This window comes from Saccoglossus kowalevskii, chromosome 18, assembly GCF_978046115.1.
Source record: "Saccoglossus kowalevskii chromosome 18, keSacKowa6.1, whole genome shotgun sequence".
In the NCBI taxonomy this organism is placed as follows: Eukaryota; Metazoa; Hemichordata; class Enteropneusta; family Harrimaniidae; genus Saccoglossus; species Saccoglossus kowalevskii.
Genome location: NC_140658.1, coordinates 23,056,191 through 23,069,055, shown reverse-complemented (window position 1 = coordinate 23,069,055; position 12,865 = coordinate 23,056,191). Strand labels below are relative to the sequence as shown.

Genomic DNA, 12,865 nt, shown 5'->3' with positions numbered 1-12,865 from the left:
AAAGCCGCCTCCTTAGCTCTGTGGTTAAAACAGAAGCCATTACTTCGAAATTCTTAGGGGCAACTCCTACACGGTATCTTCAAGGCTACAAGCTGCCTCCTTAGCTCAGTGGTTATAGCGGGGCCATGAGTTCGGATTTCATAAGGGCAACTCCTGCAGCTAATTTTCCATATTGGATGAACAAACCAGTCAATGTTGTATGTTTATGGGCGATGAGTGAGTTACTGAAACCAATCAAGACAAGCAAATTTTTTGACTCAACTCAATTTCTCACTTTCATTGATGCAACTCCAACAGTTAATTGCGGTCTGAAAACCACTGAAACCACTCAATACAAGCATATTAATGTGACTCATTTTAATTTCGTACGAATGTTGAAGAGTCCAACTAGATTCCTTAGCTCAGTGGTTAGAGCACTGGTCTGGTTCGAATCTCATAGGGGGCTTTCACTAGAGAGAATTTTTAATGTGTGACATACCAGTCAATGTTGCATGTTTATGTGTAATGAGTGTGTAACTCAAACTTATCAAGACAGGCGCATTGATATGACTCAATTTGCAATGCAAGCCGCCTCCTTAGCTCTGTGGTTAAGACAGAAGCCATTACTTCGAATTTCTTAGGGGCAACTCCTACACGGTATCTTCAAGGCTACAAGCCGCCTCCGTAGCTCTGTGGTTATAGCGGGGGCCATGAGTTCGAATTTCATTTGGGCAACTCCTACAGCTAATTTCCCATCTTCGATGAACAAACCAGTCAATGTTGTATGTTTATGGGCGATGAGTGAGTTACTGAAACCAATCAAGACAAGCGTTTTTTTTAACTCAACTCAATTTCTCAATTTCATTGAGGCAACTCCTACAGTTAACTGCGGTCTGAAAACCACTGAAACCACTCAATACAAGCATATTAATGTGACTCATTTTAATTTCGTATGAATGTCGAAGAGTCCAACTAGCCTCCTTAGCTCAGTGGTTAGAGCACTGGTCTTGTAAACCAGGGGTCATGAGTTCGAATCTCATAGGGGGCTTCCACTAGAGAGAATTTTTAATGTTTGACATACCAGTCAATGTTGCATGTTTATGTGTAATGAGTGTGTAACTCAAACTTATCAAGACAGGCGCATTGATATGACTTAATTTGCAATGCAAGCCGCCTCCTTAGCTCTGTGGTTAAGACAGAAGCCATTACTTCGAATTTCTTAGGGGCAACTCCTACACGGTATCTTCAAGGCTACAAGCCGCCTCCGTAGCTCTGTGGTTATAGCGGGGGCCATGAGTTCGAATTTCATAAGGGCAACTCCTACAGCTAATTTCCCATCTTGGATGAACAAACCAGTCAATGTTATATGTTTATGGGCGATGAGTGAGTTACTGAAACCAATCAAGATAAGCGAATTTTTGACTCAACTCAATTTCGCACTTTCATTGAGGCAACTCCTACAGTTAATTGCGGTCTGAAAACCACTGAAACCACTCAATACAAGCATATTAATGTGACTCATTTTAATTTCGTACGAATGTTGAAGAGTTCAACTAGCCTCCTTAGCTCAGTGGTTAGAGCACTGGTCTTGTAAACCAGGGGTCATGAGTTCGAATCTCATAGGGGGCTTCCACTAGAGAGAATTTTTAATGTTTGACATACCAGTCAATGTTGCATGTTTATGTGTAATGAGTGTGTAACTCAAACTTATCAAGACAGGCGCATTGATATGAGTCAATTTGCAATGCAAGCCGCCTCTTAGCTCTGTGGTTAAAACAGAAGCCATTACTTCGAAATTCTTATGGGCAACTCCTGCACGGTATCTTCAAGGCTGCAAGCCGCCTCCTTAGCTCCGTGGTTATAGCGGGGCCATGAGTTCGAATTTCATAAGGGCAACTCCTACAGCTAATTTTCCATCTTGGATGAACAAACCAGTCAATGTTGTATGTTTATGGGCGATGAGTGAGTTACTGAAACCAATCAAGACAAGCGAATTTTTTGACTCAACTCAATTTCTCACTTTCATTGAGGCAACTCCAACAGTTAATTGCGGTCTGAAAACCACTGAAACCACTCAATACAAGCATATTAATGTGACTCATTTTAATTTCGTACGAATGTTGAAGAGTCCAACTAGCCTCCTTAGCTCAGTGGTTAGAGCACTGGTCTTGTAAACCAGGGGTCGTGAGTTCGAATCTCATAGGGGGCTTCCACTAGAGAGAATTTTTAATGTTTGACATACCAGTCAATGTTGCATGTTTATGTGTAATGAGTGTGTAACTCAAACTTATCAAGACAGGCGCATTGATATGACTTAATTTGCAATGCAAGCCGCCTCCTTAGCTCTGTGGTTCAGACAGAAGCCATTACTTCGAATTTCTTAGGGGCAACTCCAACACGGTATCTTCAAGGCTACAAGCCGCCTCCGTAGCTCTGTGGTTATAGCGGGGGCCATGAGTTCGAATTTCATAAGGGCAACTCCTACAGCTAATTTCCCATCTTGGATGAACAAACCAGTCAATGTTATATGTTTATGGGCGATGAGTGAGTTACTGAAACCAATCAAGACAAGCGAATTTTTTGACTCAACTCAATTTCTCACTTTCATTGAGGCAACTCCTACAGTTAATTGCGGTCTGAAAACCACTGAAACCACTCAATACAAGCATATTAATGTGACTCATTTTAATTTCGTACGAATGTTGAAGAGTCCAACTAGCCTCCTTAGCTCAGTGGTTAGAGCACTGGTCTGGTTCGAATCTCATAGGGGGCTTTCACTAGAGAGAATTTTTAATGTGTGACATACCAGTCAATATTGCATGTTTATGTGTAATGAGTGTGTAACTCAAACTTATCAAGACAGGCGCATTGATATGACTCAATTTGCAATGCAAGCCGCCTCCTTAGCTCTGTGGTTAAGACAGAAGCCATTACTTCGAATTTCTTAGGGGCAACTCCTACACGGTATCTTCAAGGCTACAAGCCGCCTCCGTAGCTCTGTGGTTATAGCGGGGGCCATGAGTTCGAATTTCATTTGGGCAACTCCTACAGCTAATTTCCCATCTTCGATGAACAAACCAGTCAATGTTGTATGTTTATGGGCGATGAGTGAGTTACTGAAACCAATCAAGACAAGCGTTTTTTTTAACTCAACTCAATTTCTCAATTTCATTGAGGCAACTCCTACAGTTAACTGCGGTCTGAAAACCACTGAAACCACTCAATACAAGCATATTAATGTGACACATTTTAATTTCGTATGAATGTCGAAGAGTCCAACTAGCCTCCTTAGCTCAGTGGTTAGAGCACTGGTCTTGTAAACCAGGGGTCATGAGTTCGAATCTCATAGGGGGCTTCCACTAGAGAGAATTTTTAATGTTTGACATACCAGTCAATGTTGCATGTTTATGTGTAATGAGTGTGTAACTCAAACTTATCAAGACAGGCGCATTGATATGACTTAATTTGCAATGCAAGCCGCCTCCTTAGCTCTGTGGTTAAGACAGAAGCCATTACTTCGAATTTCTTAGGGGCAACTCCTACACGGTATCTTCAAGGCTACAAGCCGCCTCCGTAGCTCTGTGGTTATAGCGGGGGCCATGAGTTCGAATTTCATAAGGGCAACTCCTACAGCTAATTTCCCATCTTGGATGAACAAACCAGTCAATGTTATATGTTTATGGGCGATGAGTGAGTTACTGAAACCAATCAAGACAAGCGAATTTTTGACTCAACTCAATTTCGCACTTTCATTGAGGCAACTCCTACAGTTAATTGCGGTCTGAAAACCACTGAAACCACTCAATACAAGCATATTAATGTGACTCATTTTAATTTCGTACGAATGTTGAAGAGTTCAACTAGCCTCCTTAGCTCAGTGGTTAGAGCACTGGTCTTGTAAACCAGAGGTCATGAGTTCGAATCTCATAGGGGGCTTCCACTAGAAAGAATTTTAAATGTTTGACATGTTTATGTTTAATGAGTGTGTAACTCAAACTTATCAAGACAGGCGCATTGATATGAGTCAATTTGCAATGCAAGCCGCCTCTTAGCTCTGTGGTTAAAACAGAAGCCATTACTTCGAAATTCTTATGGGCAACTCCTGCACGGTATCTTCAAGGCTGCAAGCCGCCTCCTTAGCTCCGTGGTTATAGCGGGGCCATGAGTTCGAATTTCATAAGGGCAACTCCTACAGCTAATTTCCCATCTTGGATGAACAAACCAGTCAATGTTATATGTTTATGGGCGATGAGTGAGTTACTGAAACCAATCAAGACAAGCGAATTTTTGACTCAACTCAATTTCGCACTTTCATTGAGGCAACTCCTACAGTTAATTGCGGTCTGAAAACCACTGAAACCACTCAATACAAGCATATTAATGTGACTCATTTTAATTTCGTACGAATGTTGAAGAGTCCAACTAGCCTCCTTAGCTCAGTGGTTAGAGCACTGGTCTTGTAAACCAGGGGTCATGAGTTCGAATCTCATAGGGGGCTTCCACTAGAGAGAATTTTTAATGTTTGACATACCAGTCAATGATGCATGTTTATGTGTAATGAGTGTGTAACTCAAACTTATCAAGACAGGCGCATTGATATGACTTATTTTGCAATGCAAGCCGCCTCCTTAGCTCTGTGGTTAAGACAGAAGCCATTACTTCGAATTTCTTAGGGGCAACTCCTACACGGTATCTTCAAGGCTACAAGCCGCCTCCGTAGCTCTGTGGTTATAGCGGGGGCCATGAGTTCGAATTTCATAAGGGCAACTCCTACAGTTAATTTCCCATCTTGGATGAACAAACCAGTCAATGTTATATGTTTATGGGCGATGAGTGAGTTACGGAAACCAATCAAGACAAGCGAATTTTTGACTCAACTCAATTTCGCACTTTCATTGAGGCAACTCCTACAGTTAATTGCGGTCTGAAAACCACTGAAACCACTCAATACAAGCATATTAATGTGACTCATATTAATTTCGTACGAATGTTGAAGAGTCCAACTAGCCTCCTTAGCTCAGTGGTTAGAGCACTGGTCTTGTAAACCAGGGGTCATGAGTTCGAATCTCATAGGGGGCTTCCACTAGAGAGAATTTTTAATGTTTGACATACCAGTCAATGTTGCATGTTTATGTGTAATGAGTGTGTAACTCAAACTTATCAAGACAGGCGCATTGATATGAGTCAATTTGCAATGCAAGCCGCCTCCTTAGCTCTGTGGTTAAAACAGAAGCCATTACTTCGAAATTCTTAGGGGCAACTCCTACACGGTATCTTCAAGGCTACAAGCTGCCTCCTTAGCTCAGTGGTTATAGCGGGGCCATGAGTTCGGATTTCATAAGGGCAACTCCTGCAGCTAATTTTCCATCTTGGATGAACAAACCAGTCAATGTTGTATGTTTATGGGCGATGAGTGAGTTACTGAAACCAATCAAGACAAGCGAATTTTTTGACTCAACTCAATTTCTCACTTTCATTGAGGCAACTCCAACAGTTAATTGCGGTCTGAAAACCACTGAAACCACTCAATACAAGCATATTAATGTGACTCATTTTAATTTCGTACGAATGTTGAAGAGTCCAACTAGCCTCCTTAGCTCAGTGGTTAGAGCACTGGTCTGGTTCGAATCTCATAGGGGCTTTCACTAGAGAGAATTTTTAATGTGTGACATACCAGTCAATGTTGCATGTTTATGTGTAATGAGTGTGTAACTCAAACTTATCAAGACAGGCGCATTGATATGACTCAATTTGCAATGCAAGCCGCCTCCTTAGCTCTGTGGTTAAGACAGAAGCCATTACTTCGAATTTCTTAGGGGCAACTCCTACACGGTATCTTCAAGGCTACAAGCCGCCTCCGTAGCTCTGTGGTTATAGCGGGGGCCATGAGTTCGAATTTCATTTGGGCAACTCCTACAGCTAATTTCCCATCTTCGATGAACAAACCAGTCAATGTTGTATGTTTATGGGCGATGAGTGAGTTACTGAAACCAATCAAGACAAGCGTTTTTTTTAACTCAACTCAATTTCTCAATTTCATTGAGGCAACTCCTACAGTTAACTGCGGTCTGAAAACCACTGAAACCCCTCAATACAAGCATATTAATGTGACTCATTTTAATTTCGTATGAATGTCGAAGAGTCCAGCTAGCCTCCTTAGCTCAGTGGTTAGAGCACTGGTCTTGTAAACCAGGGGTCATGAGTTCGAATCTCATAGGGGGCTTCCACTAGAGAGAATTTTTAATGTTTGACATACCAGTCAATGATGCATGTTTATGTGTAATGAGTGTGTAACTCAAACTTATCAAGACAGGCGCATTGATATGACTTATTTTGCAATGCAAGCCGCCTCCTTAGCTCTGTGGTTAAGACAGAAGCCATTACTTCGAATTTCTTAGGGGCAACTCCTACACGGTATCTTCAAGGCTACAAGCCGCCTCCGTAGCTCTGTGGTTATAGCGGGGGCCATGAGTTCGAATTTCATAAGGGCAACTCCTACAGTTAATTTCCCATCTTGGATGAACAAACCAGTCAATGTTATATGTTTATGGGCGATGAGTGAGTTACTGAAACCAATCAAGACAAGCGAATTTTTCACTCAACTCAATTTCGCACTTTCATTGAGGCAACTCCTACAGTTAATTGCGGTCTGAAAACCACTGAAACCACTCAATACAAGCATATTAATGTGACTCATATTAATTTCGTACGAATGTTGAAGAGTCCAACTAGCCTCCTTAGCTCAGTGGTTAGAGCACTGGTCTTGTAAACCAGGGGTCATGAGTTCGAATCTCATAGGGGGCTTCCACTAGAGAGAATTTTTAATGTTTGACATACCAGTCAATGTTGCATGTTTATGTGTAATGAGTGTGTAACTCAAACTTATCAAGACAGGCGCATTGATATGAGTCAATTTGCAATGCAAGCCGCCTCCTTAGCTCTGTGGTTAAAACAGAAGCCATTACTTCGAAATTCTTAGGGGCAACTCCTACACGGTATCTTCAAGGCTACAAGCTACCTCCTTAGCTCAGTGGTTATAGCGGGGCCATGAGTTCGGATTTCATAAGGGCAACTCCTGCAGCTAATTTTCCATCTTGGATGAACAAACCAGTCAATGCTGTATGTTTATGGGCGATGAGTGAGTTACTGAAACCAATCAAGACAAGCAAATTTTTTGACTCAACTCAATTTCTCACTTTCATTGAGGCAACTCCAACAGTTAATTGCGGTCTGAAAACCACTGAAACCACTCAATACAAGCATATTAATGTGACTCATTTTAATTTCGTACGAATGTTGAAGAGTCCAACTAGCCTCCTTAGCTCAGTGGTTAGAGCACTGGTCTGGTTCGAATCTCATAGGGGGCTTTCACTAGAGAGAATTTTTAATGTGTGACATACCAGTCAATGTTGCATGTTTATGTGTAATGAGTGTGTAACTCAAACTTATCAAGACAGGCGCATTGATATGACTCAATTTGCAATGCAAGCCGCCTCCTTAGCTCTGTGGTTAAGACAGAAGCCATTACTTCGAATTTCTTAGGGGCAACTCCTACACGGTATCTTCAAGGCTACAAGCCGCCTCCGTAGCTCTGTGGTTATAGCGGGGGCCATGAGTTCGAATTTCATTTGGGCAACTCCTACAGCTAATTTCCCATCTTCGATGAACAAACCAGTCAATGTTGTATGTTTATGGGCGATGAGTGAGTTACTGAAACCAATCAAGACAAGCGTTTTTTTTAACTCAACTCAATTTCTCAATTTCATTGAGGCAACTCCTACAGTTAACTGCGGTCTGAAAACCACTGAAACCACTCAATACAAGCATATTAATGTGACTCATTTTAATTTCGTATGAATGTCGAAGAGTCCAACTAGCCTCCTTAGCTCAGTGGTTAGAGCACTGGTCTTGTAAACCAGGGGTCATGAGTTCGAATCTCATAGGGGGCTTCCACTAGAGAGAATTTTTAATGTTTGACATACCAGTCAATGTTGCATGTTTATGTGTAATGAGTGTGTAACTCAAACTTATCAAGACAGGCGCATTGATATGACTTAATTTGCAATGCAAGCCGCCTCCTTAGCTCTGTGGTTAAGACAGAAGCCATTACTTCGAATTTCTTAGGGGCAACTCCTACACGGTATCTTCAAGGCTACAAGCCGCCTCCGTAGCTCTGTGGTTATAGCGGGGGCCATGAGTTCGAATTTCATAAGGGCAACTCCTACAGCTAATTTCCCATCTTGGATGAACAAACCAGTCAATGTTATATGTTTATGGGCGATGAGTGAGTTACTGAAACCAATCAAGACAAGCGAATTTTTGACTCAACTCAATTTCGCACTTTCATTGAGGCAACTCCTACAGTTAATTGCGGTCTGAAAACCACTGAAACCACTCAATACAAGCATATTAATGTGACTCATTTTAATTTCGTACGAATGTTGAAGAGTTCAACTAGCCTCCTTAGCTCAGTGGTTAGAGCACTGGTCTTGTAAACCAGGGGTCATGAGTTCGAATCTCATAGGGGGCTTCCACTAGAGAGAATTTTAAATGTTTGACATGTTTATGTTTAATGAGTGTGTAACTCAAACTTATCAAGACAGGCGCATTGATATGAGTCAATTTGCAATGCAAGCCGCCTCTTAGCTCTGTGGTTAAAACAGAAGCCATTACTTCGAAATTCTTATGGGCAACTCCTGCACGGTATCTTCAAGGCTGCAAGCCGCCTCCTTAGCTCCGTGGTTATAGCGGGGCCATGAGTTCGAATTTCATAAGGGCAACTCCTACAGCTAATTTTCCATCTTGGATGAACAAACCAGTCAATGTTGTATGTTTATGGGCGATGAGTGAGTTACTGAAACCAATCAAGACAAGCGAATTTTTTGACTCAACTCAATTTCTCACTTTCATTGAGGCAACTCCAACAGTTAATTGCGGTCTGAAAACCACTGAAACCACTCAATACAAGCATATTAATGTGACTCATTTTAATTTCGTACGAATGTTGAAGAGTCCAACTAGCCTCCTTAGCTCAGTGGTTAGAGCACTGGTCTTGTAAACCAGGGGTCGTGAGTTCGAATCTCATAGGGGGCTTCCACTAGAGAGAATTTTTAATGTTTGACATACCAGTCAATGTTGCATGTTTATGTGTAATGAGTGTGTAACTCAAACTTATCAAGACAGGCGCATTGATATGACTTAATTTGCAATGCAAGCCGCCTCCTTAGCTCTGTGGTTCAGACAGAAGCCATTACTTCGAATTTCTTAGGGGCAACTCCAACACGGTATCTTCAAGGCTACAAGCCGCCTCCGTAGCTCTGTGGTTATAGCGGGGGCCATGAGTTCGAATTTCATAAGGGCAACTCCTACAGCTAATTTCCCATCTTGGATGAACAAACCAGTCAATGTTATATGTTTATGGGCGATGAGTGAGTTACTGAAACCAATCAAGACAAGCGAATTTTTTGACTCAACTCAATTTCTCACTTTCATTGAGGCAACTCCTACAGTTAATTGCGGTCTGAAAACCACTGAAACCACTCAATACAAGCATATTAATGTGACTCATTTTAATTTCGTACGAATGTTGAAGAGTCCAACTAGCCTCCTTAGCTCAGTGGTTAGAGCACTGGTCTGGTTCGAATCTCATAGGGGGCTTTCACTAGAGAGAATTTTTAATGTGTGACATACCAGTCAATATTGCATGTTTATGTGTAATGAGTGTGTAACTCAAACTTATCAAGACAGGCGCATTGATATGACTCAATTTGCAATGCAAGCCGCCTCCTTAGCTCTGTGGTTAAGACAGAAGCCATTACTTCGAATTTCTTAGGGGCAACTCCTACACGGTATCTTCAAGGCTACAAGCCGCCTCCGTAGCTCTGTGGTTATAGCGGGGGCCATGAGTTCGAATTTCATTTGGGCAACTCCTACAGCTAATTTCCCATCTTCGATGAACAAACCAGTCAATGTTGTATGTTTATGGGCGATGAGTGAGTTACTGAAACCAATCAAGACAAGCGTTTTTTTTAACTCAACTCAATTTCTCAATTTCATTGAGGCAACTCCTACAGTTAACTGCGGTCTGAAAACCACTGAAACCACTCAATACAAGCATATTAATGTGACACATTTTAATTTCGTATGAATGTCGAAGAGTCCAACTAGCCTCCTTAGCTCAGTGGTTAGAGCACTGGTCTTGTAAACCAGGGGTCATGAGTTCGAATCTCATAGGGGGCTTCCACTAGAGAGAATTTTTAATGTTTGACATACCAGTCAATGTTGCATGTTTATGTGTAATGAGTGTGTAACTCAAACTTATCAAGACAGGCGCATTGATATGACTTAATTTGCAATGCAAGCCGCCTCCTTAGCTCTGTGGTTAAGACAGAAGCCATTACTTCGAATTTCTTAGGGGCAACTCCTACACGGTATCTTCAAGGCTACAAGCCGCCTCCGTAGCTCTGTGGTTATAGCGGGGGCCATGAGTTCGAATTTCATAAGGGCAACTCCTACAGCTAATTTCCCATCTTGGATGAACAAACCAGTCAATGTTATATGTTTATGGGCGATGAGTGAGTTACTGAAACCAATCAAGACAAGCGAATTTTTTGACTCAACTCAATTTCTCACTTTCATTGAGGCAACTCCTACAGTTAATTGCGGTCTGAAAACCACTGAAACCACTCAATACAAGCATATTAATGTGACTCATTTTAATTTCGTACGAATGTTGAAGAGTCCAACTAGCCTCCTTAGCTCAGTGGTTAGAGCACTGGTCTGGTTCGAATCTCATAGGGGGCTTTCACTAGAGAGAATTTTTAATGTGTGACATACCAGTCAATATTGCATGTTTATGTGTAATGAGTGTGTAACTCAAACTTATCAAGACAGGCGCATTGATATGACTCAATTTGCAATGCAAGCCGCCTCCTTAGCTCTGTGGTTAAGACAGAAGCCATTACTTCGAATTTCTTAGGGGCAACTCCTACACGGTATCTTCAAGGCTACAAGCCGCCTCCGTAGCTCTGTGGTTATAGCGGGGGCCATGAGTTCGAATTTCATTTGGGCAACTCCTACAGCTAATTTCCCATCTTCGATGAACAAACCAGTCAATGTTGTATGTTTATGGGCGATGAGTGAGTTACTGAAACCAATCAAGACAAGCGTTTTTTTTAACTCAACTCAATTTCTCAATTTCATTGAGGCAACTCCTACAGTTAACTGCGGTCTGAAAACCACTGAAACCACTCAATACAAGCATATTAATGTGACACATTTTAATTTCGTATGAATGTCGAAGAGTCCAACTAGCCTCCTTAGCTCAGTGGTTAGAGCACTGGTCTTGTAAACCAGGGGTCATGAGTTCGAATCTCATAGGGGGCTTCCACTAGAGAGAATTTTTAATGTTTGACATACCAGTCAATGTTGCATGTTTATGTGTAATGAGTGTGTAACTCAAACTTATCAAGACAGGCGCATTGATATGACTTAATTTGCAATGCAAGCCGCCTCCTTAGCTCTGTGGTTCAGACAGAAGCCATTACTTCGAATTTCTTAGGGGCAACTCCAACACGGTATCTTCAAGGCTACAAGCCGCCTCCGTAGCTCTGTGGTTATAGCGGGGGCCATGAGTTCGAATTTCATAAGGGCAACTCCTACAGCTAATTTCCCATCTTGGATGAACAAACCAGTCAATGTTATATGTTTATGGGCGATGAGTGAGTTACTGAAACCAATCAAGACAAGCGAATTTTTTGACTCAACTCAATTTCTCACTTTCATTGAGGCAACTCCTACAGTTAATTGCGGTCTGAAAACCACTGAAACCACTCAATACAAGCATATTAATGTGACTCATTTTAATTTCGTACGAATGTTGAAGAGTCCAACTAGCCTCCTTAGCTCAGTGGTTAGAGCACTGGTCTGGTTCGAATCTCATAGGGGGCTTTCACTAGAGAGAATTTTTAATGTGTGACATACCAGTCAATATTGCATGTTTATGTGTAATGAGTGTGTAACTCAAACTTATCAAGACAGGCGCATTGATATGACTCAATTTGCAATGCAAGCCGCCTCCTTAGCTCTGTGGTTAAGACAGAAGCCATTACTTCGAATTTCTTAGGGGCAACTCCTACACGGTATCTTCAAGGCTACAAGCCGCCTCCGTAGCTCTGTGGTTATAGCGGGGGCCATGAGTTCGAATTTCATTTGGGCAACTCCTACAGCTAATTTCCCATCTTCGATGAACAAACCAGTCAATGTTGTATGTTTATGGGCGATGAGTGAGTTACTGAAACCAATCAAGACAAGCGTTTTTTTTAACTCAACTCAATTTCTCAATTTCATTGAGGCAACTCCTACAGTTAACTGCGGTCTGAAAACCACTGAAACCACTCAATACAAGCATATTAATGTGACACATTTTAATTTCGTATGAATGTCGAAGAGTCCAACTAGCCTCCTTAGCTCAGTGGTTAGAGCACTGGTCTTGTAAACCAGGGGTCATGAGTTCGAATCTCATAGGGGGCTTCCACTAGAGAGAATTTTTAATGTTTGACATACCAGTCAATGTTGCATGTTTATGTGTAATGAGTGTGTAACTCAAACTTATCAAGACAGGCGCATTGATATGACTTAATTTGCAATGCAAGCCGCCTCCTTAGCTCTGTGGTTAAGACAGAAGCCATTACTTCGAATTTCTTAGGGGCAACTCCTACACGGTATCTTCAAGGCTACAAGCCGCCTCCGTAGCTCTGTGGTTATAGCGGGGGCCATGAGTTCGAATTTCATAAGGGCAACTCCTACAGCTAATTTCCCATCTTGGATGAACAAACCAGTCAATGTTATATGTTTATGGGCGATGAGTGAGTTACTGAAACCAATC

At 41.8% G+C, this 12,865-nt stretch overlaps 15 non-coding genes across 15 annotated transcripts; all 15 read left to right on the top strand.

Moving 5' to 3' along the window:
- The first annotated feature begins 954 nt into the window (after positions 1-954).
- Positions 955-1,027, top strand: TRNAT-UGU (transfer RNA threonine (anticodon UGU)). Its single transcript has one exon. It is a non-coding gene; the product is annotated as a tRNA-Thr (tRNA).
- A 508-nt stretch (positions 1,028-1,535) lies between these two features.
- TRNAT-UGU (transfer RNA threonine (anticodon UGU)) lies at positions 1,536-1,608 on the top strand. The gene has a single exon. It is a non-coding gene; the product is annotated as a tRNA-Thr (tRNA).
- Positions 1,609-2,115: 507 nt separating this feature from the next.
- TRNAT-UGU (transfer RNA threonine (anticodon UGU)) lies at positions 2,116-2,188 on the top strand. Its single transcript has one exon. It is a non-coding gene; the product is annotated as a tRNA-Thr (tRNA).
- Positions 2,189-3,261: 1,073 nt separating this feature from the next.
- Positions 3,262-3,334, top strand: TRNAT-UGU (transfer RNA threonine (anticodon UGU)). The gene has a single exon. It is a non-coding gene; the product is annotated as a tRNA-Thr (tRNA).
- Positions 3,335-3,842: 508 nt separating this feature from the next.
- Positions 3,843-3,915, top strand: TRNAT-UGU (transfer RNA threonine (anticodon UGU)). Its single transcript has one exon. It is a non-coding gene; the product is annotated as a tRNA-Thr (tRNA).
- A 489-nt stretch (positions 3,916-4,404) lies between these two features.
- On the top strand, positions 4,405-4,477 carry TRNAT-UGU (transfer RNA threonine (anticodon UGU)). The gene has a single exon. It is a non-coding gene; the product is annotated as a tRNA-Thr (tRNA).
- A 508-nt stretch (positions 4,478-4,985) lies between these two features.
- On the top strand, positions 4,986-5,058 carry TRNAT-UGU (transfer RNA threonine (anticodon UGU)). Its single transcript has one exon. It is a non-coding gene; the product is annotated as a tRNA-Thr (tRNA).
- Positions 5,059-6,129: 1,071 nt separating this feature from the next.
- On the top strand, positions 6,130-6,202 carry TRNAT-UGU (transfer RNA threonine (anticodon UGU)). Its single transcript has one exon. It is a non-coding gene; the product is annotated as a tRNA-Thr (tRNA).
- A 508-nt stretch (positions 6,203-6,710) lies between these two features.
- On the top strand, positions 6,711-6,783 carry TRNAT-UGU (transfer RNA threonine (anticodon UGU)). Its single transcript has one exon. It is a non-coding gene; the product is annotated as a tRNA-Thr (tRNA).
- Positions 6,784-7,855: 1,072 nt separating this feature from the next.
- TRNAT-UGU (transfer RNA threonine (anticodon UGU)) lies at positions 7,856-7,928 on the top strand. Its single transcript has one exon. It is a non-coding gene; the product is annotated as a tRNA-Thr (tRNA).
- Positions 7,929-8,436: 508 nt separating this feature from the next.
- TRNAT-UGU (transfer RNA threonine (anticodon UGU)) lies at positions 8,437-8,509 on the top strand. The gene has a single exon. It is a non-coding gene; the product is annotated as a tRNA-Thr (tRNA).
- Positions 8,510-8,999: 490 nt separating this feature from the next.
- On the top strand, positions 9,000-9,072 carry TRNAT-UGU (transfer RNA threonine (anticodon UGU)). Its single transcript has one exon. It is a non-coding gene; the product is annotated as a tRNA-Thr (tRNA).
- Positions 9,073-10,145: 1,073 nt separating this feature from the next.
- On the top strand, positions 10,146-10,218 carry TRNAT-UGU (transfer RNA threonine (anticodon UGU)). The gene has a single exon. It is a non-coding gene; the product is annotated as a tRNA-Thr (tRNA).
- Positions 10,219-11,291: 1,073 nt separating this feature from the next.
- On the top strand, positions 11,292-11,364 carry TRNAT-UGU (transfer RNA threonine (anticodon UGU)). Its single transcript has one exon. It is a non-coding gene; the product is annotated as a tRNA-Thr (tRNA).
- A 1,073-nt stretch (positions 11,365-12,437) lies between these two features.
- Positions 12,438-12,510, top strand: TRNAT-UGU (transfer RNA threonine (anticodon UGU)). The gene has a single exon. It is a non-coding gene; the product is annotated as a tRNA-Thr (tRNA).
- Positions 12,511-12,865: the final 355 nt, after the last annotated feature.